The sequence below is a fragment of the Teleopsis dalmanni genome, chromosome 2 (genome assembly GCF_002237135.1).
Source record: "Teleopsis dalmanni isolate 2A chromosome 2, ASM223713v2, whole genome shotgun sequence".
NCBI classification, from domain to species: domain Eukaryota; kingdom Metazoa; phylum Arthropoda; class Insecta; order Diptera; family Diopsidae; genus Teleopsis; species Teleopsis dalmanni.
The window spans coordinates 60,599,358-60,609,613 of NC_051847.1; the positions used below are offsets into that span (position 1 = coordinate 60,599,358).

General features: G+C 27.1%; 1 protein-coding gene across 1 annotated transcript in view; it reads right to left on the reverse strand.

Moving 5' to 3' along the window:
* LOC119685256 (facilitated trehalose transporter Tret1-2 homolog) overlaps positions 1–7,422 on the reverse strand; it is a gene marked incomplete in the record, with an annotated part of 12,560 nt that extends 5,138 nt beyond the window's left edge. Inside the window, 1 exon segment of the mRNA XM_038099497.1 lies at positions 7,328–7,422.
* Between the last annotated feature and the right edge of the window lie 2,834 nt (positions 7,423–10,256).

Genomic DNA, 10,256 nt, shown 5'->3' on the forward strand with positions numbered 1-10,256 from the left:
GGTGATCAGCCCTACTTTCTAATATGTTAGCCTATGAGCCAATCCATTTGACATCTAATAATGTTAAAGATGTTAAATATTTTCATTTGCTTGACAAACCAAAAGAAAATTCGGTTGTATCAAAGATAGACACTAAAGACTTTATTTATTGCAAATATTCTTGCTGATATCTGCACGCAATAAATTCAAAACAAAAGCAAAAAAAATGCAGAGACGAGGAATTATAACTCTGACTTTAAGATATAGACTTCCAGTCGTTTTGGAAAAAACCTTGTACAGATAAATACTCACAGTAGTTTTATTCTCTTTCTGGTCATGTTAATTAATGCGTGCCCATCCAACCAATCTTTATTTACCACGGAAAAGATACTGAATTTAAAGTACACTCCCCACATCAATAGCAAAATACAATGTAGTAATGACAAAATAGGGCCTAAAAGTTATATAAAGTGTCCATGTGTCCATCCGGTATATAAATTAACAAACATTATATAAAATAAAAATATTTTAAAAAAGCAAACAAATTTAAACTCAACAAGTCTCATTAGTATTTGATTTCGAATTCAGCCTGACAGCTATAAAATTAATCTGTGCATTCATTTGTAATAAATTATAGGCTATGACAGCTTTTTCCAATTGTGTGAGATACTTGGATTACGTTAAAACCATTATACTCGTATAGTACTGTTTATACAGTGCTTATAATATATTAAGAACTAAAATTATATTATTAAAAAATTTTAAGTATTTTTAATAATATATTAAAGTTACATACTCATTCAATGATGAATAGTATCTATGGATTATGCTTCTCATTATGAATCATTATATTTAATTCGTTTAATAAATATATTTCCTAGGTATGTATATAATTTTCAAAAAATTACAACTATGATGAATACAATTGAAATTTTATTCTATAATCATTAATTTATTGTATCATAAGCAATTAATTTAAAATCAATCAATTTAAATTTAAGTCAATGGGAATGCGGTAACAACGCTCATGAAGATGAATTCGATCATTCGCACAACAATGAAATTTAATTGTTTTTAACAGATAAAAGCTACAAAAAAAATAATAAAAAAATTAAAAAATATACGTATGTGTAATAAAATTGTCATTAAATATGCACTATTAAAAAGTATTTAAATAAAGTAAAAAAAACCATTCAAACGCATAAAGATTGAAGTGTATATTTAACAGTTGATGACATTTCGCAACGCACTACTGAGGTGAACTGGTTTCAACAGCTGCCGTAAACGAACTGTCTGACAGATCGCGCTCATTTTTGGCATAGTAATTAAGGAAAGTGCTGCCAAACTACATAAACTTAAAATATCGAAAAATATACAGCGCGCGAATTTTAAATGAGAATTTCCGAAAACTTTTCAGTCTTAATGTATATTATTGTACAGCAGAATTATGGTGTGGAATTGAGACCCCACTCCACAGCCTTACATTTTATAAACTAAGTAAACTTCATAAATTTTTTAAAATAAAATGAGAATGAAAAATTCATAAACTTAAGAGAGAAATATCTTTCAATTATGTAAATATAGCACTGAATGTATTGTAAAATATAATAATGTCGTATAAATTTCAGGAATAAGCCCACATTTTTATGTGTTAAAAGACATAAAACAAGCGTAGAGACATACAATACTAAGAGTACTTTTTACATAAAGTCAAATTTAATTATAAACAAATTATTGGTGCTTCTTCAAATTAAATAATTAAATACTTGTATAAATAATATACAATAGCACAGAACTTAAAATGGAAAATATAATCTATGGATTACCTAGTAGTGGAGCTTTTAAATTGAATATTATTTATTATTGATTCAAAAAAATGCGTAGAGCGCTAACAAAAAATTATAGAATTTTACTTAAAATATAAATTGACAATAACATATTTGTTGTGTGTCATATTAAATTGACATCAACTTCATTTTGTGATAGTCAACATCAAGAGATATTGACGTGTATATAATAAAAATGTATATATCACGTATTAGGTATTTAGCATATAATTGTTTTACAAAAACATTAAAAATCTCAATTCCGATAACGCAACGACCATCAGAACAAATAACAAGATGTTTAGTCAGCTGCCCGTTGCTTCTGAAATCCGACAAGGCGACTATTATTGCAGAGGTGAAAGATGTGGCCAGAGGGCACAAACTAAAAAATTAAATAAAAATAGATTGGACGCTGCCATCTCCACCTCGAAAACAAAGTCGATACTCCTACAGAGCAGATCATAGAATTTTACTACCTTGGAGCTAATATAACATCATCAAAGATCTCAAGTGCTGAAGCTACGGTCCAAATAAACAATGCGGGTTGCATAGTAGGTTGTCTTAGAGATACAATAAGGCGAAACAAATATCTAAGCGTAAGATGAAAAATTTGAATATATGTATAAGACGTGCGTTAGACCTATATCAACGTATGCTATTGATACAAGAGCCGATATGAAAACCACTAAATATACTATATCCAAAAATGTAATAAAAATAGGCTAACTAATAAAATCTTCGTTGCTTTCTACTCAATGAATCATTATACTTTCGCAACCTAGTGAATATACTTTGATATTTCCTTCTTATCACGTGCAAATTTTTTATAAATATTAAACTCGTCTTGTGCATTAATAACACAGTCACGAAAAACCGGATCCCACATTTTAAGCAAATGTCCATACTTTTGTCATAATTATTGTTTTACCAAAATTAAGATAATTAACTAAATTATATTTTAAGACTCTTTCAAATAAAAAAAAAACAAATAAATAATTAGTTTCTGTCGCTGTGCAAAACAATAAACAAATTAATTGCTCCAATACATTCCCAAGATTTAATTTAATTTTTTGGAAAACTATTCAGAACTGCCAAATCGTGACAACAAATTTTTCTCAAGTCTATTTTTAAATATTTTTAATAGATATTTTTTAGTATTTGTAACAATATAATCTTATATTCAGAAACTTTTTAAAAAATGTCTTAAATATATGACGCATCTCTTGATTTTCGACAACACTTGACACAAATTTAGATATTAATTTTTTCTTTTATTTACTTTACTTGTATAAGAACTATATTTTAAATTAAAAAATATAGTTTTTATTGAAATGAAGAATTTTACAAATAGATATTTAGTTTATAAAGACGTTTTTCGAACAGTAAGTAAATACAACAACAAAAACTATTTTTATATTATATTAATTAATTGAATTTTTGGCTGACCATGTAGCTGTTTCGAGTATTGCCAAATACCCATTACCAGTGGTCTTGGAATTATTTCTTGTATTTATCGTAAATAATTATTTAAGACCGCAAGTAACAGGAATCGAACTCGTGTCCTGCCAAATTTAAAGCTCAAAGTCAGCGCTCTTTAACCAACTGACCCAAAGCCGTACTTGACTTTTATGTTCGCACATTTTTCTGTAGTTTTTGTTAATTTGCTGTGTTCATATTAGAATGAAATCATAAACTAGCCGTTGAATAATTGAATTAATTAATAATATTTAGATTAGTTAAAACTTCAACTATATCAAAACAAATATCATAAAAAGTATGAATAAAAAAAATAATTTTTTTACTGTAAGCTTAATTTAAAACTTTATAAAAACTTAATTTTATTATTAATATTTTATTTGACCGGTTTGTTATAAGTGTTGTTAAGTCTTATCTAACTAATCTACTCTTTTTGTTGGAAATAACATAAAAATTTAACAAATACATATACTTTATATTTATAAACAATTCTATCACGGGAATATTACTGGTTATATACATTTTTAATTGTTTGGTACTTTTCACACTAATAATTTGGTTTCAAATTTATTTATATCTAAAACATGCACCTATATAATAACAAAAGAGGTTCTATTTTTTCCAAATTATTTTATCTATTTATTATAAATAAATTTATTATATTATAGAAAATTATCACTTATAGTATATAAAAGAAAAGCTATAAAAGAAAATTAAAATAATTTGGTTGTAATTAAATAATTAGAAAAAGTCATTACAAAACCTGTATATCAGTTTTCAAATAACACATTAGAAACACTCAATATACAACTTTATGAACTTAAGATTATCACACCATATAATCGTTTAAATATTGAACATTTTCAGGGAACACGTCAATAGAGATAAAGTATTATTAGCGAAAACTCTTATAACTCTTAATAATAGAACTTTTTTTTAATCAAATTGAAAGAGATAACATAAAAAATGCATTTTTAAAAAAATTCTGTCTTAGATAAGACATAAATACTTAACAAAGACTTAGCACACAATTTCATTATTTAAAAAATTGCAAAAACAAAGTCTATACCTAATAAAAAAATAACTAAATCACACATAACAATAATTTCGTGAAAACAACACAATTGCAAAAAAATTCTCTTCTAACAAAATAAAATCAGTTTTGGAACATAATCAGGAAACAAAATGAACATAAGTTATAGAGCAATATTCTCTTCGATGAACTTGAGTTCACGTAAACGAAATATACAAGCGAAAAACAGTTGACTGAATTTTTCGTATGCGGTAGTGAAATAATTTTTGTGAATATAGTTAGTGATAAATCACTACATATCATTGGAGAATGCCTAGCTTTACACATTAAAAAATATGCTACCAACATAACTTGATCCACTAATCAGACAATTATATCGATCTAGAAAAGAATATTCTTCAGAAAATGTGCTATAGAAGGGATAATATACAGTAATCCAACAAAATATGCAGTACCACAGATAGTTAATGTCCGAATCTGTTTAATTATAATAAAAATATATATAGTATATTAAATAAGCTTATAAGAGCCCCTATGTTCCTCTGGGAGCTGAGAATAAGAGAGAGTGAGAGAGAAATAAACTTCTATCGAAATTATTAATATAAGTCTATACTTAAACTTAAATGTATTTAATACATCTATTAAATTCTTTAATCTAATGGAGTTATTATATTTTTGGACCGAAACAATTGTTAATAATGAAATATTATGGCACTTCATTAGTACACTACTATTAAAACATATTTTCAGTTTCTTGTTTCAAACACATGTTTTTGTGACAAAACCACTTTTTGAATTTTTGAATTTTGACAATTATTGAGATAATGTCATGACTAGTGAAATAAAAAAATTACATTTTTTATTCAAGGCCCACATTAACTCTGATTGTTTGGAAATAAATATTTAGAAAAAAAAAATTTTAATTAAATTTCTCTTAAAATGGGGATTGACTGTCCCCATTTTTTTTCTCTTAAAAACTTTAAATTTAAATTCTTGTTGAAAACAAGTGATATCAAACAATTTTAACTGCAACGAATGATGAAGAATACTATTCTTCTTACATACAGTAATTATAAGCGAAAACAATTTTGGTGAAAAATAGACTAATTCTTATAATGGGTGGACGAGACGATAAGAAAGGTTATTACAAGGTTTTAGGGATTACAAGGTCCTTATAAGCTACTACCATAGTGGTCTGACAATAGAACTACATTGACTGTGTACTGTATTTAAATATTAAAATTAAAAAAGGTGAAACTTAAAGCTTCTATATAAGCTGCGACTACACTAGTTAGACGATACGAATAGATATGAATTTCCACCGCCAAAATCTATAACGACTAAAATATAAATATGCAACTAAAATATTAAAAACTAAGTAATATGTTATATATCATAATGATAACGTTAGATTACACATATGTTCATGGCACTGCAGAAATTAAAAGACGTTTTGATACATATACCATAGATTCAGTACATGTTACCAACAGAAGATTACTATTTGTTTGGATCTCTGCAAGATACTCTTGCTGTCGTAATATTGACTTATGTTAGTTATATTGGCAAATATTTACAAAAAATGTATAATAATATATATTGTAACTTATAACAAAAATACGATAAATTTCAATGTAAATATATCTTATCTAAAACAGCATTAGAGATTGTGCAAAGTATATGAAAACTATTCAAACTAATAACAATCTTAGACGAAACACTCGTAAAGTCATTAAGATAGCCTTAAAAACTTTATAGCATGTAAACTTGATTGCTTAAAACCAAATTATTGTTATGTGTAATGAATATATTTCGATAGTCATCGGAATGAAAGACATTTTTATTTCTAACTAACTAACTTTCTAACTAAATATGATAAATTGTCTAAAGTTCGAAGTACAAAAAAAGAAATGATCGTTTACATCACTCATTTTAAAATGACAGACTGCAAGTCAGACTGATTGAATCGATCGTCGGATATATTGGTTTATTTTTTATTGTCAATAAAAAAAATGTAAAAAAAATTTTAATTTCAAATATTCAATTATGTATGTATTGGTGTAGTTATAATAATTATTTTAATTAGTGTTGATTTATTATCAAAATAATTCATATCAGCGTATTTTGTAAGTGTTATTAAGTTCTTTATATTATAATTTTATATTTTTTTTAAATGAACTTCAAATATTCTCACTCAATCTATGTCTGTTTTAGAATTAATATTATCAATAATAAAATTAGAAATTCACATAAATATATGCAGATAATGAACTGTTTGAATATTTGATGACCACGCGGCACTGATTTTAATAATTCCAGCACTTCACACCTTATGCAAGAAAGGAATGAAATTAAATATTTTCACACTCACATAAAATTTTAAAATTCTTAAAATCTATTAGCTTTATCTATTTTTATTTTAATATTTTGTTAAATAATTAAAATTTAAATTTTTATTTTATACTTGATTAGCAACTAAAGTGCTAATATTGTATTATTGCTTAAATCTTTAATTCAAAATTGAATTAAAAAAAATATATTTTATTATTTTCTGGATAACATATATTAAATATTAAGTAGCAGTTGCAATATGTAGTCCAGTTAGTTGCAGTAGTGATAACAATAATAAAAGATTTGTATGAGAATTAAACGTTTTATGTTAGATAAGATTTTTGTGCGACTTTTCTAACTCTTATCAATCAAAATTAATAAGCCATTATACAAATTTTATTATTTTTTATTATTTTAATTTCGCGACATAAATCAAAATTTATAATTTTAGATACACTCATATGACACAAACTTTTATACAGTTTTATAAAAGAATTATTTTTAAGCGGAATTAAAGATTTTTTTGTTAATTTAAAAAAAAAACTCGTAACGCAACTTCGTCATTTAGACAATATTATAACCAATAAAGGTATAAGACACAAAAAATTGAAGAAACACTTATTCCAAAAAAAAAAAACCGCAGCAAATGTTTGAAATACCATATATATACATATAAACGTACTTTGTATCTATTATAATCCAGTTTTTTAAACAAATTTTTTGATCGCCAACCGTTTAGTACGAAGCACAAAATCCAACTAAACTCAACTGCCAAGCAAACGCCGAAATTTGTTTTGGTTTTACGTATTCACAAATTACACACAGAAATCGAGAGATTAAGCAAAGCGATCGTTTCAGCGATTGTCTCCAGCTGTGACGCGATCTACACTTGATGAACGATAACGCACGTTTCCACCAGACATTCAGTTCATGTGACATTTGAAAATCCTTTCGAAGATATTCATTACTTACCAGCAATGCGTTTATTGGGAAAATGGAAAATACAAGAGCACTTAATAATATTAGATTGAAATTTTCTCTCATGAAGTTTTAGTACGAGTATTTCGAAATTTGATAAGAATCCATGCACTACTTTTTATTACTTAAGTTTGTTTTCATTTGTAACTACCATTTAACATTTTATTTCAAACTAATCAATAATTTATTGAATATTTAAAATTATGTCATATGCCTATTAAATATCTCCAACCTTCACAACAATAGTGCTTATAATTATTGCAAAGAAAAAATTAAAAACATATAAAAAGTGGAAATAATGTATCGTAAAAAAAAATTAATGCAAAGATATATTTTACATACATAAGATCTTAAAATCAGTGGCGGAGCTAGACCAACTCTGCACGTCGGCGACATCAGAATTGCGAGGCCCCCTTTATAACCCAGTTGTAAAAGTAAACAAGTTACATTCACTAATACTAATTCACTAATACTATTTTTTTTTAAATTATATCATAATGAAGATAGTCTCTCTTGGACCATCATACTTTTCTAGTACGTCTTAAACAATTTTAACTTTGCTTCTTTCTTTTCGTCGAAGCTATACTGACTGGAACTGTGAACATGAATCTGATTACTATATAAACATTAGGGAATACTTCGAATATAGTTAATACCATTATCAAACCAAATTGCTCAAAATATTTATTAAGTGCTTAGAATCCACAGTCGGTAACTTTTTGCGAGGCCCCCGCGGCCGCGAGGCCGTCGGCGGTCGCCGACATCGCTGACGCCTAGCGACGCCACTGCTTAAAATACATATACATATTAAGTATAAATATCTCAGTGTAGAAAAAAGTGCGTTTCACTGTTACTATATTATCTATAATAACTCTGAGATTTATTAAAATAATTACTAGATTATAATTTTGTTATTGTTGTTTATATTATGAAACTAACTCTTCAATTGAAGTCTCACATATTACAGATTTTTACTTTATTTAATATTTATTTAAATCAAAGTAATTGTTAACTTAGTACCAAGTTGGAAATTAATAGGGGTATTCACTCTCTCTTGTAAACTCATTGCAAGGAGCACGAAATGCAAGAATGCTATACAAAAACTGCGAGAACACCTCTGTTGCAGAATTGCATCATCAAAATGAATCAGCTGTTTTTGCAGCCGTATCAAATTGAGCAAAGAAAAATAAAAGTATAACAATGCCGCGAACAAGTGAAATACAAAAATGTATAGATTTTTTTATTGAAAATAGTGCTTTTAATATTCTGATTGAAGGTATTAACATGTTGTTAATGTAGTTTTCACTACTATATAGTTTCTATTTGTTAGATGATGCAAATTACTGGGAAGTGATGGAGCAATTAAATAAAGACCTTTTGTTTACTTTAGTAAACCATCACAGAAATCACCAACCCGTACCAAAATTTATTCAATGGAGATCTACCATTCTTCAAGAATTTGATGAAGGCCGTTTTTGTCAGATGCTTAGAGTAAATTGGAACGTATTTTCCTTAATAGTCTCACTAATAAACTATTAAGGATTGCTATTGTTTTATATCGTTTGGGTTCATCAGGCGAAAATGCGGCTATTCGTAAAGTCGCTACATTATTTGTTGTTGGAGATATATGTAATAATAATATAATATAAAAATAATTGTTATAATAAAAATATAACTAATTCTTAATTTATTATTGTTATTTGTTATATTTTTTATCGAGGGGGGTAGTGGGGCTTTGCACAGCAGAACGCACGACTTTCGGTGCAGAGCTGGATAATGTGTTGTCTGCAGACGATTCAATAAAAAAACTTCGTTGCCTAGCGCAGAACTAGTTGGTGGCTATGGCAATGTTTCCGTACAAAATTAGACATGCGTCCAAACACTTCATTCAATAGTTCAAAATGTGAACAAATTTTCGTATGTTTCGCTGAAATTGATAAATAGATAAATTAATTCACAAATGTATATGTATATAATATTATATTTGTGAAAACTTAATTAATGGTCACATCGATTTAAATTATTGAACGAAACGCATGTATATAGCATAGCCATAGATTAACATATCTCGAAATTTTACTAACAGTCAATTCAAATTTAAAAATGAGAAGCAACAAATGACGAAACAGCTGATTTCCGCCATTTCTGGTTTGTTGCAAGCAAATATACATAGGTTTTAGTATTGAAAGATTGCACGCAATTGCACGAAATTTTGTGCGTGTATTTTGTTGTTGTTATTTGCATTCTCGTACAATCTGTGCATTTCGTGCACCTTGCAATGAGTTTGCAAGAGAGAGTGAATACCCCTAATATTTTATTCAGTAACAAAAACAAACACTGATGTACCAAATATAGTGTACTCTAAATGAACAGTACACTAAAAACAGTCTGAAACAAATCAAACAATTTTTAAAGTACTATTTCGAATATATCATCTAAAATTTTTAATGTTCGCGTTGTGTTCTCTTCACCCAAGCCTGAATAACAAAACCAGACCCATCCCTCACCATTTCTTAACTGTTGTTTTTGTCTCAAAGACAAAAATAAAACGCGACTTTACTCGATAATGATATTTATTTATTTAATATTTATTGAAATGTTGATATAATTTTCTTGCAAACCTTCCTCCATTT